The following is a 17,734-nucleotide window of genomic DNA, read 5'->3' on the forward strand; positions in this document are numbered from 1 at the left end:
GGGGACTTACACACACACCGATGTCCAGGGTACGAACTCATCATGTGGACACTCTCAGCACAGGTACACAGAACTAACACACATCTGTGGGTACAGTCACCTGTCACACTGGCCTGACCGCATAATCAAATGAGGACTGTAGAGGCTACATTCCCAGGAGGATAAGACAGGCAGAATGTGGCATGCACCATGCAGTGATTGTCACAGTAAACACAATGCAAGTGAGGACGGCAGACATGCACCACAGCATGCTCTGGCTGGGAGACATCAGGCATTCCCCCCCCCTGTGACCCCCCCTACAGTACATTGCATGTGTGTCACACCTGGACACAATGCCAGAAGTCACAGTCACAAAAAAGGGACACAGTCTGTGCTAGTAGACTCTGCACTCACCTGATACCCTGGTCGCCCATACAGCAGGGGGTACTGTGGGAGGATCACATCCAGCAATGCCAGGTTCTCCTCCAGGGTGAAAGGCTGTGCCCTCTCCACAGACCTTGACATGGTTCCAGGGAATCAGGAGCAGCAGCTAGGTCGTAGAATCCAAAGATGTGCAGGCAAGTGCTCCCTCATGGGACCTGGCTGCCTTATATCTGCCTTGCTGGCCTGTTTCATGCACAGGAGTACAGAGTGATTGGTCACTCACATCTGCATCCTATGTTTCCTCCAATCCCTTCAAACCTAGCACAGTCAGTGGGTTTTTATTGTCTTTTTTTCTTGAGCATGATGTCAACTCCAGAACCACATTGCAACAAAGTAGATTCATTCAAACTGACTTCTGCTGTGCACCTGCAGAAAAAAATTCATACTTTAAACTTGGTCTCCATGACAACCAGCATGCATGTAGGCCTTTATACTTGTCCCTCATGTGTCCCCTATGTAATTTGGAGTTTCACACACATGTACGGTGCGTACCAGGGCCCTAGGGCACCCCAAATGCATAGCAACGGCCCGTACAGGCGTGTGTATGGTCCGTATCACTATGGGTACGCATACGCGAGCACACCCATAGTGATAGTGAGCGTACAGGCGTGTGTACGGTCCGTATCACTATGGGTGTGCTCGCGTATGCGTACCCATAGTGATAGTGAGCGTACAGGCGTGTGTACGGTCCATATCCCTATGGGTGTGCTCGCGTATGCGTACCCATAGTGATACGGACCGTACACATGCCTGTACGCTCACTATCACTATGGGTGTGCTCGCGTATGCGTACCCATAGTGATATGGACCGTACACACGCCTGTACGCTCACTATCACTATGGGTGTGCTCGCGTATGCGTACCCATAGTGATATGGACCGTACACACGCCTGTACGCTCACTATCACTATGGGTACGCATACGCGAGCACACCCATAGTGATATGGACCGTACACACGCCTGTACCCTCACTATCACTATGGGTGTGCTCGCGTATGCGTACCCATAGTGATACGGACCGTACACACGCCTGTACGCTCACTATCACTATGGGTACGCACACGGCAGCACTCCCATAGTGATAGGGAACGTACACAGGCCCTCTGAGCGAATGTATGGTGCCTTTCACACATCACAGTGGTGACAGGCAGCACACAGGAAGGAATAGAGCTGACATACTTGTCCATGGATGGACATCAAGGCATTGTCTGGGCAGTACTACATGTGTGGGGCACAGGTGTGAAAGGCTGTGATGTGGCACATTACTCCTGAGTCGAGAAGGCAATAGATGTATGATGAGATGTGTAGAGATGTTATGTGTGACGGTGCAATGTGTGCCAGGCATGCCCTTAACTCCTTTGACATGTGTGCATGTCGTACTGCACACTTGGGATGAGCGTCACTGGCATGGCACAGTCAACAACACACGCAAGTGTCCCCTGATGCCCGCTACAGGGGTTACCACACCAGACATGTGACTACCCACGGTGCACGATGTGTCTATGTCATGTATGTGTGGTGTGTTCCCATTAGCTTGATGTTGGTGCTCCCTCAAAAGCATCAGCTGTTGCAGAAACCAACATGTGTCTGTGTGTAGATGGACATGGCACACTGTTACGCACACCAGGCCACATGTGGTATCCGATGTGAGGTGCGTATGTATGCATGGGACACGGAGTAGCGTAACAAGGACATGTCTGCATCCTCTCAATGTATGTGTGGTGAGTCATTACATGTACACCTTATTGGCAAGGCGTGTGGGCTGTCCTAGTGTAATGTCATGTGACCTGTGGCTGTAGTGTTCCGCTACCTGTCTCTGAAATCGACATCCTACTTCTGCTGATGTGTTGATGTATGTCACTCCTGTGTTGCGTCTGGCTGTTCACTTACACTGGGACACAGCTAATCTCATGCCATGGCATGTGGAGGTTCACAATCTCCGTGTGTAGCTGGGTCTTGGTAGGAGTGTCACCTGGCAGCCATACGTGTCCAGGGCATGTGGCACATACCTGACTCCGTATGTAGCATATGTGTATTGACAGATTAACATGTGCTCAGTACAAATAAATTGTTGTTGTAGTGCACTCACTCTTCCTTGTCACTTCCAAATTACTGCAGAGCGCCTCCTCTTCCCCGACCAATTCCGGACTTGGCTGACATGCGGGAGAATGACTGTATACGGTGCTATCGCTTCCCCCAACCGTTGATTGAGGAGTTGACGGCAAGGCTGGCACCACACCTGCAACCACTGCACAGGTATCCTACGGCACTGACACCCAAGCTGAAGGTAATGGCAGCCCTACATTTTCTTGCCACGGGTACCTTTCAATATACCATAGCTCATGTTGGTGGCATGTCCCAGAGCATGTTCAGCCGTGTGCTGCATGATTTCTTAGAGGCCATGTTGCTTCACCTGGATGAGTTCATCCATTTCCCAACTCCTGAACTGTTGACTGGGGTCAAGCGTGGATTCTATGCCCTGGGAGGGATGCCCCATGTCATTGGGTCCATAGATGGGACACATGTGGCTTTGGTACCACCACAGGCACAGGAGGTAGCGTACAGGAGTCGCAAACACTACCACTCCATCAATGCCCTTGTGGTGTGTCTGTCCAACATGGTGATTTCACATGTCTGTGCTCGTTTTCCAGGATCAGCACACGATGCCTATATCATAAGGCATAGCAGGGTGCCTGAAATGATGACGCAGCTGCGCAACGAACGAGCATGTGTTGTTGGTGGGTACACTCTGTCTGTCCTGTATTTTGCGTAGACTTCCAGCACGACCGCTTCTCCTGTCCTACTTATGTCCATGTGGTTTCCATGTAGGGGACGCTGGCTATCCCAATATGCCATGGCTGATCACACCTCTCCGCAACCCGATCACGCCGGCCCAGCTCCGCTACAACACCGCCCATGGCCGGACAAGGCGAGTGATAGAGAGGACATTTGGCCTCCTGAAGAGCCGATTCAGATGCCTCCACAAGACCGGCGGCGCCCTCCCATATGCCCCGGCGAAGGTCTGCAAAATCTTCATGGTCTGCTGCATGCTGCACAACATGGCAGTTGAGAAAGCTGTGCCACTCATCCTGGATCAAGATGATCAGGACCATCCACCCGTGGAGGACGAAGGGCTTGGCAATGGGACTAGTGATGTGGAGGATGTGGTTCCGCAAGAGGACATCCGGAGTCGGCTCATACGCGACTTCTTTGCTTAGTGGTGAGTACCAGTGTCTGAGTGTGCACGCATTGGTCCCCGTGTGGCATGTGTTGCGATGTGTGTGTCCATCTGCATGTATGCCACGTGAGTCAGAGGTGTGTGTGGATGTGTCACTGGAGTGATGGTGCCAGTAATGAGTGTATTTCCCCAGTCATAATTGTGACCTAGCATGTTGTCATCCTTACATGTGTCGAGTACATGCACATGCAAGTGGCTGTGCTTTTTGTGGCTGACTTCTTGTGTGTCTCTCATCCCCAGGTACTTGCGCATGCCGTCTGCTGGTTGCATTGTTGTGGCACTGCTATTCCTCATGGACACGTCATCGTGTGCTGACTCAGCGTTACACGCACGGACAAGTTTGGAAGTCTCCTTAGGGTAAGGGATGCATCAGGGGTGTATTGGGTGTCGCAGTTGTTTACGATGTGTGCACACTGCCCCTGTCGATGTTTGGTTCCTCTGCAGACATGTCGCATCACCATGGGACACATGACATGTAGCTGGGTAGACCTGAATAGATGGTCAGACTTGTTGACAGTCATCTGTGATGGGATAGTGGATTGTGATGATGGCATCAATGTGTGTAACACTGCCCTCGGACACATACGGTTTGCATTGGCTTGACATGGTGTGGGACTTCCACATCAGAGGATCAATGGTGTATGGCAGCCTCTCCGTGAGCAGCAGGGGGTGTTTAGCTGTTACCCGACACTTGTGTGCCAGTTCCATGGCTATCACGCATTTGTGCTGCAGAAGGGGGGTTCCAGTGTAGGACCCACATGTTACTCCACATGACCTGTGTATGTATACTCCGAGTAGCCTCTGCATTCCCGAATACATGAATAATAAAGGTGTCCCAATGCCTCCAAGGTGCCTATTCTCAGTCAATGCTGGTGTGTTGCCACTGTGCATACGGCATGTCTGGCATAGTTTTCCGTGATAGTGGCTATGTGTCTATGTGTCAAGTAGCAAGATGCAAGCTGTTTGTGTGGGATTAGACTGTGTATTGTGCATGATGTCCATGACTGTGTGGGTATTGTGACATGTGCCATCCCCATGCATCCAACGTTGGCCAGGCCACCATTCTCTGCATCCACCTGACTCAAGCTTGCAGGACATGGTTCTGCCACCTGTCCACACATACCTGGGTGCCCCCCAGGACACTCCACATGATCCCTGACCTCTGCACATGGCTGTCGCTGTACTCAATATGTCTGTCGGCACGGTTGTGCGGCCACCCCCTCAGCTGGTTGGGCCCATCACGGATGTGTATGGTGCTCCATGTTTGTGTTGTATAATACATTGTGACCATGTGTGTCCTGTGCCAGACTCAGGCCCCAGGGTGTGGATGGTTGAAGTCATATATGAACTCAGGCATGGTTAGACTTAACAAGACACATGTAAGGTAATAATGCAAAATGTAGGCATCATCTCTTTATCGTGTAACTTTTTATTTTTGGTGGGGTACGTGGGGGGGGGGGGGGGGGTATGACATGAGGGGCTTTCCGGGTGCGTGGAATCCAAAGTTCACTAGGGGAGTTGGTGTCCTTGCCATTGGAAATCCTCAGAGTCCATGCCACAGTCTTTGTCAACATTGGTCAGACAGTGACCAGCAAGTCCATGTGGCAGAGAATGTCTTTTGCTGATGTGCTGCTGTTGGTCCAGTGGGCCAGGTGCCAGGCCAGGTGTCCTGGGAGATGGTGCTGTTGCGCCGACCCTCACGGTCTTTTCCGTGGACGACCCGCCCTCCTGCGGGAACCCTCAGAACCAGGCCGTGACGATGTTTGGGATGCTCCGTCGGATGTCTCCTCCTCCTCCTCATCCCTCCCTGTGGGTGGTGATGTTCTACGCCTGGTGGCACAGGGAGGGTTGCCCATGTTGTCGGCTATCCGACGGAGTGTACGGTGAATTCCCGTGAACACCGTCACGAGCTCAGCCTGTCTGCCCTCCATCCGCCCTTGGTGTCGCAGTAGACAGGCATGTTGCTCCGCATGTTGCTGGGCCTGCTGGGTCTTGATCTCCTCGAGGATGGACACAACCTGGGCCATGCCCGTGGTGTCCTGCCGGTATGTGTCCAGGATGTTTCTGACATGGGAATATACCGGTTCCGCAGCCAACTGGTCAGGCTCGCGCCTCCGCCGTCCTCCACTCCCACCACCCCTGCCCACTTGCACCTGGCCTGCCCTTGTGGGCACATCGGGTCTCCGGGACCCCTGAGGGGTGGCATTAGCGTTGTCGCCTGCCTCCTCCTGGGTGCCCGGTACACCGTGTTCCTCCTGGTCAGCCTGGCTGCGTTGTGGTGGTGGGGCAGGGATCCTGGGTGTCTCCTGGGATGTGGCAGGAGTGGGGGTGGTGGTTGGCCCAGTTGTACCTGACGCAGGAGCTGCAGGTGGTTGGACACCAGAGGGGCCAGGTTGGTCGGGGTCGTCCACAGAGTGGTGAGAGTCGTCGCTGCCAGTGGGTCCGTCATCCCGCAGAGCCGGGTCCTGTGCGTCTTCCCCCCCAGTGTTGGGGGGTGATCCACGACGTTGACCTGTGTGTGAGAGAGACAATGTTAATTTTGTTCCATGCAACATCCATGTTTCATTCGTTTCTAAGTTGGCACATTTCCTCTGGGAATTTGGATATGTCTTGCATTCCACTCACAGTGCACTTGTGCATGGGTATGTCCCTTGGCCACAGCTTTTGAGACTTTACCTATGTGTGGCACAGTCTTACTTGCTGCGTCTATTGTGACTGCAGTCAGCAGTGGAGTGAGCAGGTGTGGCGAGCCATGCATTGGCGCCTTCCGTGTTGCACTGTACGTGGGCACATGGAGTTGTTCCACACACTTATATAATGCAGGTAGCTGGCGTTGTGCTCGTGCACAGGTTGAGACATGGCCCAGTGTTTTGCCATGGAGAAGAGAGGGGGATTCAGGCACTGCCCACCCTTGTCTACATGCACGCAGTCCACCTGCTGACGAGCAGACATTCCCACACCCCCCAAGGCTGAATTGGTCTCCCTGTGTGTCCCTTTCTCACTCCCTCTCTGTCCCCCTCTCCCTCCCTCCCTGTGTCAGCCTCCTCCCTCTGTCCGTCTCCCTGTGTCTCCCTCCCTCTCTCTCCCCCTCTCCCTCCCTCTGTGTGTCACCCTCTGTCACCTCAGCCCAGCTTCCTAGGCACACACTTTTTGCAGATCTTTGAATGGCCCTTGGCTTGTTCATGTGAGTTTGTTTCTGATCTCCAGGCACCCATTGGGTGTAGTGTCTGTGTCTGCGCTGCTGCTGTGGTGGTGTGTGCTGCCACTCTTTCACAGTGTTGGCTGTTCATTAGCTGCTGTCATGTTCAAAAACGTGCCTTCACCCCCATGTCTTAATGCAAGGCGTCCGCCATTTGCTGGCAAGTCTTTCCTGTGTGGGGACACACTGTTTGTCTGGCTGTGACCTAGGCCATATGGGCAGGGGGCATTGTTGTCTGCTTCTGAGTTGCACTATGTGATTTTTGGGGCACACACTCCCGCCATCCGGTTTACCGTGTCTTGTGTTGGTGTTTTCTGTGGCCTGTGACTTGGCATTGTCCAGCTGGGTGCATGGGGCATGGTGGCGCTAGTGGCATGTGCGTGTTCATGGAGTGTGGTTGAGTCATGCGATAGCTTGGGGTGGTTGCGTGCCTGATTGTGAGTTTGGTTGTGGATAACGTTCCCCCCATGTGAGGTGAGTTGTTTGTGTACTCACCCGGGTCTCGGAGTCCTTCTAATCCGTCCACTGACACCACCGGCAGTATGGCCATCACCCTCTCCTCCCAGGGATGGTATTGTACGGGTCTGCGGGCGGCCCTCCTCCAGTGATGTTGGCCTGGTTGTGGTCGTCGGTCATTTTGGCTCGGACCCTCCTCCGCAGATCGTACCACCTGGCTTGGCATTCATGCCTGGTCCTTCTGGTGGACGCAACAGCATTGACAGCATCGACAATCCTCTGCCACATGGCTGTTTTTTCGGAAATGCTGGTCTGTCTGACCAATGTTCCAAAGAGGTGTGGCTCGACAAGGACCTCCAACTCTTGGCTAGTGAACTTTGGATTCTTGTTAGTGGGCATGGTGAGGGGTGTGGGTGTGGATGGTTGTGGGGGGTGTGGGTGTGGATGGTTGTGGGGGGTGTGGGTGTGGATGGTTGTGGGTGTGTGGGTGTGGTTGTGCAGGTGTGTGTGTGAATGTGATGAGGGGGTGTTTGTGAAGGTGGGTGTGTGAAGGTGTGCAAGTGTAAGGTGTAGTAAAGGTTCAAGTATGGTGCTGTAGGTTGTCTGTGGGGTCTGGCAGCAGTGAGTCTGTTGCAAAGGCTCATGGTTTGTGTCTGTGGGCCCTTTTTATTGGTCCATTGGTGGGTGTGGCTGTGTTTGAACTTTGGGTGGGTGTGTTATAAGGAGTGGTTGTGTTTTGGGCCTCTGTTTGGGATTTTGGCAGTTGCAGTTCAGTGAATGTGTTGTATTTGTGCTTGTTGGACATGTTTTGTGGCTTTGTGCCATTCGAATAGTGTATTCTTGTGTTGTTTTGCTTTGTCCTGGTTGTGTACGTGCGTTTTTAGCGTGTGTATGGTGTGTACTTCGGCAATTTTGTTGTACAGTGCTGTCTTTGTGTCTGGTTTGGTACGACTCGTACATGCGCGATGTTGGGTGAAGGTGCTGGTGTTGGGGCCTGGGGTGCGCTCCGTACTTAGAAGGTTGGGGTGGGGGTACGCTCCATACGTACGCGGGTGAGGGTACGGGTCGTACATACACGGTTGGGGTGGGGGTACGCTCCCTGCATACGCGGGTGAGGGTACGGGTCGTACATACACGGTTGGGGTGGGGGTACGGTCCGTACATACACGGTTGGGGTGGGGCTACGCTCCATACATACGCGGGTGAGGGTACGGGTCGTACATACACGGTTGGGGTGGGGGTACGGGTCGTACATACACGGTTGGGGTGGGGGTACGCTCCATGCATACGCGGGTGAGGGTACGGGTCGTACATTCACGGTTGGGGTGGGGGTACGCTCCATGCATACGCGGGTGAGGGTACGGGTCGTACATACACTGTTGGGGTGGGGGTATGCTCCATACGTACGCGGGTGAGGGTACGGGTCGTACATACACGGTTGGGGTGGGGGTACGGTCCGTACATACACGGTTGGGGTGGGGGTACGCTCCATACATACACGGGTGAGGGTACGGGTCGTACATACACGGTTGGGGTGGGGGTACGGTCCGTACATACACGGTTGGGGTGGGGTATGCTCCATACATACGCAGGTGAGGGTACGGGCCGTACATACACGGTTGGGGTGGGGGTATGCTCCATACGTACGCGGGTGAGGGTACGGGTTGTACATACACAGTTGGGGTGGGGGTACGGTCCGTACATACACGGTTGGGGTGGGGGTACGCTCCATACATACGCGGGTGAGGGTATGGGCCGTACATACACGGTTGGGGTGGGGGTACGGGTCGTACATACACTGTTGGGGTGGGGGTACGCTCCATACGTACGCGGGTGAGGGTACGGGTCGTACATACACGGTTGGGGTGGGGGTACGGTCCGTACATACACGGTTGGGGTGGGGGTTCGCTCCATACATACGCGGGTGAGGGTACGGGCCATACATACACGGTTGGGGTGGGGGTACGGTCCGTACATACACAGTTGGGGTGGGGGTACGCTCCATGCATACGCGGGTGAGGGTACGGGTCGTACATACACAGTTGGGGTGGAGGTACAGTCCGTACATACACGGTTGGGGTGGGGGTACGCTCCATACATACGGGGGTGAGGGTACGGGTCGTACATACACGGTTGGGGTGGGGGTACGCTCCATACATACGCGGGTGGGTGTACGGGCCGTACGTACGGGGGTGTACATACACGGGTGGGGGTACGTCTCCTACATACACGGGTGTACATACACGGGTGTACATTCACGGGTGGGGGTACATCTCGTACATACACGGGTGGGGATTCGACTCGTACATAGGAGGGCTGGGGGGAGTGTTGGGCGCGTATGCGGGCACATGTCTCCATGGTTGCTATGGGAGTTCGGTGCGGACGGTGTTTTTTCCATCCGGTTGTAACATCGGACGCACGTGATGGATCGTACTAGCGCGGTCGGACTTCACTTTTCACATTTGTACGGTAAACCGTCCAAGGATGTGTCGGACGCATTTTCCGACCCGAGGACGTGTGGGGAATAATTCCCAATGCGATTCGTATGGACTTTTTCCTATGCGAATCGTACTTGGCAGTTTGTACGGCACTTGTACGATTCGTACGGTAAAAAGACCGGATACGAGTCGTACGGGGAATTTTTTTACAGGATGGTAATCGGCACCATAATATACAATATAACAGTATTACAAACATTATTCACACAATAATAACACATATCCTACCAGACTTTAACACTTCTAATCTAGGCCTAAAAAACATAACGATTCACACATATCGTCAAAACCCTAACGAACGCAAGAAAAAACACCACAACTCCAAAAACCTAACTCTACACACACTAACTACAACTTAACTACCTTCAAGTTAAAACAAAAGTTTAGTTTATATACAGAAAAGTAATCTTACCTTCCTCGACGCGAAGCATCTCATGACCGCAACCATCTCCCCTTTGAAATAACCCAAAACAAATGCGAGCGGTTACAAAATACAAGCCCAAACAAATATGGCAGTTTCAAATATATAAAATAAATATAATTGAATTAAAAAAAATTCATGACATTATATATGCATTACTAACATATTTAATTGAAATACTACAATGTATATCTTATTTGTTTAAATGTATTTTTTATTTTTATATCATTGTAAAATTATAATAATAAATATTATTAAACACGAAGGGGCCTATTAGGATGGCGGGCGGATCGTCCCCGCTGAGCCGGCGGTAGCCACCGCCGGCCCGCCGGGGGCGATCCGCCCGCCATCCATGCCAGAATGACCCCCCCCGCCATATTAGGATGGCTGGGGGGTCCGCGGCAGACGGGAAGACCGTCCACCGCTTTTCCGCCCTTCGACGAGTCGACTGGGCAGAAAAGGGGCATAAAATGGTGGCGGTGTCTGCAAGACGCCACCATTATGATGCATGCGGAGGAGAGCCTTTCCATGGCAGCGTTGCCGACATGGAAAGGCATGCGGTCCTTTGAGTGTTGGGGGGTGCACTTGGGGGGTACCTATGGTACCCCCCTGCATTTGCATGCACAAGGTGGCAAGCCCCGCGCGGTGCCTGTCACCTTGTGCATGCAAATGCACTACATGCATTTTGTACATTGTGGCGGGTGCTGCTTACAGCACCGCCCGTCGCAATGTACAAAATGCGGGATGTGCCCGCCAGTGTGGTAGGATGCGCCCGCCAGTGTGACGGGCGCATCTTAATTCGAATGGCGGGACCGCCGCACCTATGGCGGGCGGTCCCTTTAGCCGTTGCGCTGCCGCCATCGTAATAGACCTCATAATATTTAATATTATAATTCTATTTTTTTACAAGTTACATACAACATTTATAAAAACGTGTAATATTTTTTTATATTTAAAAAATGTCTACCTTATAAATAAAATGTAATAAATTAAACAATGTAATAATTAATAAAATTAATATTTTATAAATTAATATTATTAATTAAAATGTATTATTATTTTTGGGGGAAATGTAAATAAGTTTATACTTAAAAAAGGTTTTACAAAATATTAAAAATTGTTATATCATTAATATGTTACCAATATATGTAACTAAAAAAAAACAATGTTCACAAAACTAAACTGAAATTAACTACTGTGATAAATAAATATATAATTTTTCTAATGTATGTAAAACAATGTTAACTTTACACAACTGTTTAAAACAATGTACCAAGGTTATAATACATGTTTTACTTTAATGATTACAAGTACAAATATTCATATGTACAAAACATTCTGGTGCCGATCACGATCCTGTAAAAACCGGGTACGAACCGTCGGACGGAGCATATTCTCTGTCCGACGCGTACCCGGTCGTCAAAATATACAAACATGGAAGTACGATTCGCACGGAAATACCATTTCCGTACAAATCGTACAAAACCCCGACCGACGAAAATAAACATACAAATGTGATCTGGGAAAGCGCCGACATGACGTCGGGACGCACGCAGCCTGCCATTCACGAACCAGGCATTACGATTCGCACCGACGTCATCCCGCACGGACAATATTTTCCGGCAGCCAAAAACTGCCGGGAAATCAGGACGACGCGAACAAGGAGTACCTGCACGCGACGGACAGACATGGACCCGAACCTACGTGTCATCCCGGCCCTCATAGCAGTCGACCTCCTCTACAGGTTACGACGCAGACGCCGCAGAAGGTCAGAACAACAAAGGGAGGGGGGAAAGGGGGGGGGCAGGACCAGGGGCAGGCCACAAAACCCCCACCAAAGTCACACAGCACACATGCCCTGGACATACCTGACCCCCAGGCCCTGGTCACTACGAGGGGGTGGGGGCGTGTCCAGCAAAGCCAGCGTCCGCCACAACGGAAGTGCTTGACGACGCGAACCGGCAACACAACAATACAGGTACGTCCCGTACCCACGCCTTAAGAGCGTAGGTACGAGTCGTACCCCGCCCACACCTACGTCACCCCAACAATGGCGGGACGGCTGTACCCACGTGGCAAAGGCCTGGGTACGGCCCGCACAAGCATTCCATAGCGTGGGTACGGATATGTACGGACTGTACCCCCACCCCCGTATGCATGGAGCGTACCCCCCACCCCAACAGTGTAAGTCCGACTCGTACCCTCACCCGCGTACGCATGGAGCGTACCCCCACCCCAACCGTGTATGTACGACCCGTACCCTCACCTGCATATGTATGGAGCGTACCCCCCACCCCAACAGTGTAAGTACGACCCGTACCCTCACCCGCGTACGTATGGAGCATACCCCCCACCCCAACAGTGTAAGTATGACCCGTACACTCACCCGCGTACGTATGGAGCGTACCCCCCACCCCAACAGTGTAAGTACGACCCGTACCCTCACCCGCGTATGCATGGAGCGTACCCCCACCCCAACCGTGTATGTACGACCCGTACCCTCACCCGCGTATGTATGGAGCGTACCCCCCACCCCAACAGTGTAAGTACGACCTGTACCCTCACCCACGTACGTATGGAGCGTACCCTCCACCCCAACTGTGTAAGTACGACCCGTACCCTCACCCGCGTATGCATGGAGCGTACCCCCACCCCAACCGTGTATGTACGACCCGTACCCTCACCCGCGTACGTATGGAGCATACCCCCCACCCCAACAGTGTAAGTACGACCCGTACCCTCACCCGCGTACATATAGAGCGTACCCCCCACCCCAACAGTGTAAGTACGACCCGTACCCTCACCCGCGTACGTATGGAGCGTACCCCCCACCCCAACAGTGTAAGTACGACCCGTACACTCACCCGCGTACGTATGGAGCGTACCCCCCACCCCAACAGTGTAAGTACGACCCGTACCCTCACCCGCGTATGCATGGAGCGTACCCCCATGCCAACAGTGTACGTACGGACCGTAACCCCACCTCGTATGCATGGAGCGAACCCACACCCGTGTATGTTTTAAGCGTACATATCGTGAAATAGGAGGGTTGGGTGCAGAGTCCTCCCAGCAGTGCCCAGACACAGGAGGGGTGGGTGCCTAACACTCACAGCAGTGCCCAGTCACAAGAGGGGTGGGTGCAGAGTCCTCCCAGCAGTGCCCAGACACAGGAGGGGTGGGTGCAGAGTCCTCCCAGCAGTGCCCAGACACAGGAGGGGTGGGTGCAGAGTCCTCCCAGCAGTGCCCAGACACAGGAGGGGTGGGTGCCTAACACTCACAGAAGTGCCCAGTCACAGGAGGGGTGTTTGCAGAGTCCTCCCAGCAGTGCCCAGACACAGGAGGGGTGGGTGCCTAACACTCCCAGCAGTGCCCAGACACAGGAGGGGTGGGTGCCTAACACTCCCAGCAGTGCCCAGTCACAGGAGGGGTGTGTGCAGAGTCCTCCCAGCAGTGCCCAGACACAGGAGGGGTGTGTGCAGAGTCCTCCCAGCAGTGCCCAGACACAGGAGGGGTGGGTGCCTAACACTCCCAGCAGTGCCCAGTCACAGGAGGGGTGTGTGCAGAGCCCTCCCAGCAGTGCCCAGACACAGGAGGGGTGGGTGCCTAACACTCCCAGCAGTGCCCAGACACAGGAGGGGTGGGTGCCTAACACTCCCAGCAGTGCCCAGTCACAGGAGGGGTGTGTGCAGAGTCCTCCCAGCAGTGCACAGACACAGGAGGGGTGGGTGCCTAACACTCCCAGCAGTGCCCAGTCACAGGAGGGGTGTGTGCAGAGTCCTCCCAGCAGTGCCCAGACACAGGAGGGGTGTGTGCAGAGTCCTCCCAGCAGTGCCCAGACACAGGAGGGGTGGGTGCCTAACACTCCCAGCAGTGCCCAGTCACAGGAGGGGTGTGTGCAGAGTCCTCCCAGCAGTGCCCAGACACAGGAGGGTGGGTGCCTAACACTCCCAGCAGTGCCCAGTCACAGGAGGGGTGTGTGCAGAGTCCTCCCAGCAGTGCCCAGACACAGGAGGGGTGGGTGCCTAACACTCACAGCAGTGCCCAGTCACAGGAGGGGTGGGTGTAGAGTCCTCCCAGCAGTGCCCAGACACAGGAGGGATGTGTGCAGAGTCCTCCCAGCAGTGCCCAGACACAGGAGGGGTGGGTGCCTAACACTCACAGCAGTGCCCAGTCACAAGAGGGGTGGGTGCAGAGTCCTCCCAGCAGTGCCCAGACACAGGAGGGGTGGGTGCAGAGTCCTCCCAGCAGTGCCCAGACACAGGAGGGGTGTGTGCAGAGTCCTCCCAGCAGTGCCCAGACACAGGAGGGGTGGGTGCAGAGTCCTCCCAGCAGTGCCCAGACACAGGAGGGGTGTGTGCAGAGTCCTCCCAGCAGTGCCCAGACACAGGAGGGTTGGGTGCCTAACACTCACAGCAGTGCCCAGTCACAAGAGGGGTGGGTGCAGAGTCCTCCCAGCAGTGCCCAGACACAGGAGGGGTGGGTGCAGAGTCCTCCCAGCAGTGCCCAGACACAGGAGGGGTGGGTGCAGAGTCCTCCCAGCAGTGCCCAGACACAGGAGGGGTGGGTGCCTAACACTCCCAGCAGTGCTGAGTCACAGGAGGGGTGTGTGCAGAGTCCTCCCAGCAGTGCCCAGACACAGGAGGGGTGGGTGCCTAACACTCACAGCAGTGCCCAGTCACAGGAGGGGTGTGTGCAGAGTCCTCCCAGCAGTGCCCAGACACATGAGGGGTGTGTGCAGAGTCCTCCCAGCAGTGCCCAGACACAGGAGGGGTGTGTGCAGAGTCCTCCCAGCAGTGCCCAGACACAGGAGGGGTGGGTGCCTAACACTCACAGCAGTGCCCAGTCACAAGAGGGGTGGGTGTAGAGTCCTCCCAGCAGTGCCCAGACACAGGAGGAGTGGGTGCCCAACACTCCCAGCAGTGCCCCTGCAAAGAAAAGGGTGGAGTACCCACAGATCCAATGCCCACAAATGTCAGTCAGGTGCACAAAGATCCTGCAGTACATGTACCACATGTGTGCGAGGCTGGGAGTATACACATGCATAGCGCCAAAAAGAAAACATGTCCACATGAAGTCATGACAACAGTCTACATACACAAGTACAGTGACCACCAAGGACGCCACGAATGATGCAGGTGGAGACATCGCTCAGCATGCATGGCCCAAGTCTAACGAGTCCGTCACACACCCAGCCAATGTAGACACAGCTCAGCACCACATATTGGAAAGACCCTGCAGGGAAGATGTCAGGTTACACAGAGGAAGGAACACACCTTGGGACGATGTCACCATGCAGTAACTGCTTACATGAACAAAGTTATGTAGCCAACAGCTTGTGATGGCACAGAGATACCAGGATCCACCCTATGACCAGCACAAGACTACAATTCCCACACACCCAACACATTATCACCACCCAAAATAATGGGGCAGGTCGACCAACAGCAGTACCAGACAGACAGTAGTGTACTAAGGAAAAATAAATTGCTTTATTCAGCATCCAAAAATCAGTTTGTCCCTTGAAAGTTCAAAATGTACAATGCCCATAGGGCAATCCAAAGTTCGAATCCAGGTGGGGGACACAGTGGGACGCGTGTCCCCTAGCTTGCCTGCACAGTCAGACTCCTTCGTCTTCCAGAGCGGGGAGGGCATCATGTGGGGGGGAAGGACCAGGCACCGCAGGGACATGAGGGCGAAGGGTAGGCGTCGTGGGTGCAGGGATGGAGGACTCCACCACAGGGGGTGGGGCAGGGCCAAAGGCGGAGGCCAGGATGTCGCTGCACACCTTAGCAAGGTCCTCCAGAGACTCCCCTGCACCCGAAGGAACCACAGGCCCCAAGGAGGGGGGGGGGGCGGAGGGATGGGTCGCAGCGCCACTGGGGGAGGGTGTGGACAGGGGGGGACTCAACCACCCTGACCGGGGACTCCCTTGACCGCTTGCGGGGTGGTGTCACAGTGGGGCTCAGGGACAGAGCGGCCATGAAGGAGTCTTTGCCGGATATGTGGCCAGGAGAGCTGAGGGGAGGGGATTTGGAGGGAGTGGATTGGGTGGAATGCGGACTCCCACTCTGGCTGCGTGGCTTACGTTTGCCCCCCGACCCAGTGGGTGTGCCTACTTCACCCTGTGTGTGCGTGCCAGGAGGTGTGCGTATGACCTTCCCTGCTAATGTGGTGCCTGTGTCTGTTGTGGTGGGTGCATGCTGACGTCTGGGTGTACGTGGGACAGGCATGGGAGTGGGAAGTGTGGATGGGTCAGGGGTAGGGGGTTGGACGTAGCGCTGCAGGAGACCCACTGCTGCAGTCAGTGTCGAGTCAATGGACCTCAGCAAGTTGCGTTGGTCAGCCTGCGATGAGAAAATGCCCTCCAAGTATGCCTTCATGTTGTTCAGCACTTGGCTGTGGCCATGGAGGACATTAAGCATCGCAGCCTGACCAACCTGCAACTGCCGCTGGATGTCCACAGACTCGGCATTGGCGGCAGCAGTGGAGACAGGGGCAGGGGGTGCGGTGCCTGGCAGGAAGGAGACATGTGGTGACCGGGCATGCTGGGAAGGGACACGAGCAAGTGGGAGGCGGCTGATGGCAATAGAGGGGGCGGGGTGAGATGTTGTGCCGCTGTCAGCTGCTGGTGCAGCCTATGCCCACTCGGAGAGATCATCCTCGGACCCGTCAGCTTCATATTCTGTCGTGCCAGTGGACAGGTCCTCGGCCTCACTCTCCTCCGCCTCAGTTCCACTCAATGTGCCAGCCACGATGTCAACGCTGGCACTGGTGCTCGGTCCCTCCGCTCCGTCTGTGCTCATGTCTCCCTCCGTGTCCCCCGACGATGCTGTGGGCAAGGTGAAGAGACAGCAATTAATCATACACCTGTATACATATGTCACATGATTCCAATCTACATAGGTTACAGTGCATAGCCTGAAAAGAAGGATCAGTAACATCTTCAAAACAAGGTACAGATGTAGGGCATGCAACACACAGTTGGTTGACCCACTATGCCACTGAAAAACCATGGAGAGCATGACACAATAGCAAATGACATGAAATGGAGTTTGACAGAGGAGCCAGGCCCTGGGGACAATCCAGCACTGCATCTGCACCACACAGCGTTGCCGAAAATAGGGTTGAGCAGGGACCATATCCATGAACTTGAGGCACATGCTGCATAGGTAATACTGAAAACATGCCCACCATGACTGGCTCACTGCACCTTGAGTGTATGTCCAGACAAACATCACACACTGGCCAGACATAGCAAGGAGACATCAGATTTTGACATGTAGGCTTTGCCCGCACCAACCACCCCCTACATGAGACAATTTGTTGAGACACAGGAAGCACTTACATCTCTTAGTCTGGGTGAAATACACAGGGGCTGCATAAATGCAAGATTAGACACCAAATACCCAAGGTGCGCCTGTCCAAATAATCATGTACAAATGGTCATCATCAGATGATTGTAACAAGACACACAGGCACTGGCCACCGTGAGTATGAAC

General features: G+C 54.1%; 1 long non-coding RNA gene across 2 annotated transcripts in view; it reads right to left on the bottom strand.

Annotated features, from left to right (window-relative positions):
• The window catches only part of LOC146820747 (uncharacterized), a 98,833-nt gene that overhangs the window by 25,649 nt on the left and 55,450 nt on the right, over positions 1-17,734 (bottom strand). For both annotated transcript variants that reach the window (XR_014962611.1, XR_014962610.1), the window contains exon 3: positions 10,227-10,267. This is a non-coding gene — a long non-coding RNA (uncharacterized LOC146820747). The remainder of the gene's footprint in view (positions 1-10,226; positions 10,268-17,734) is intronic.

Source organism: Triturus cristatus, chromosome 6 (assembly GCF_964204655.1).
Source record: "Triturus cristatus chromosome 6, aTriCri1.1, whole genome shotgun sequence".
NCBI lineage: Eukaryota > Metazoa > Chordata > Amphibia > Caudata > Salamandridae > Triturus > Triturus cristatus.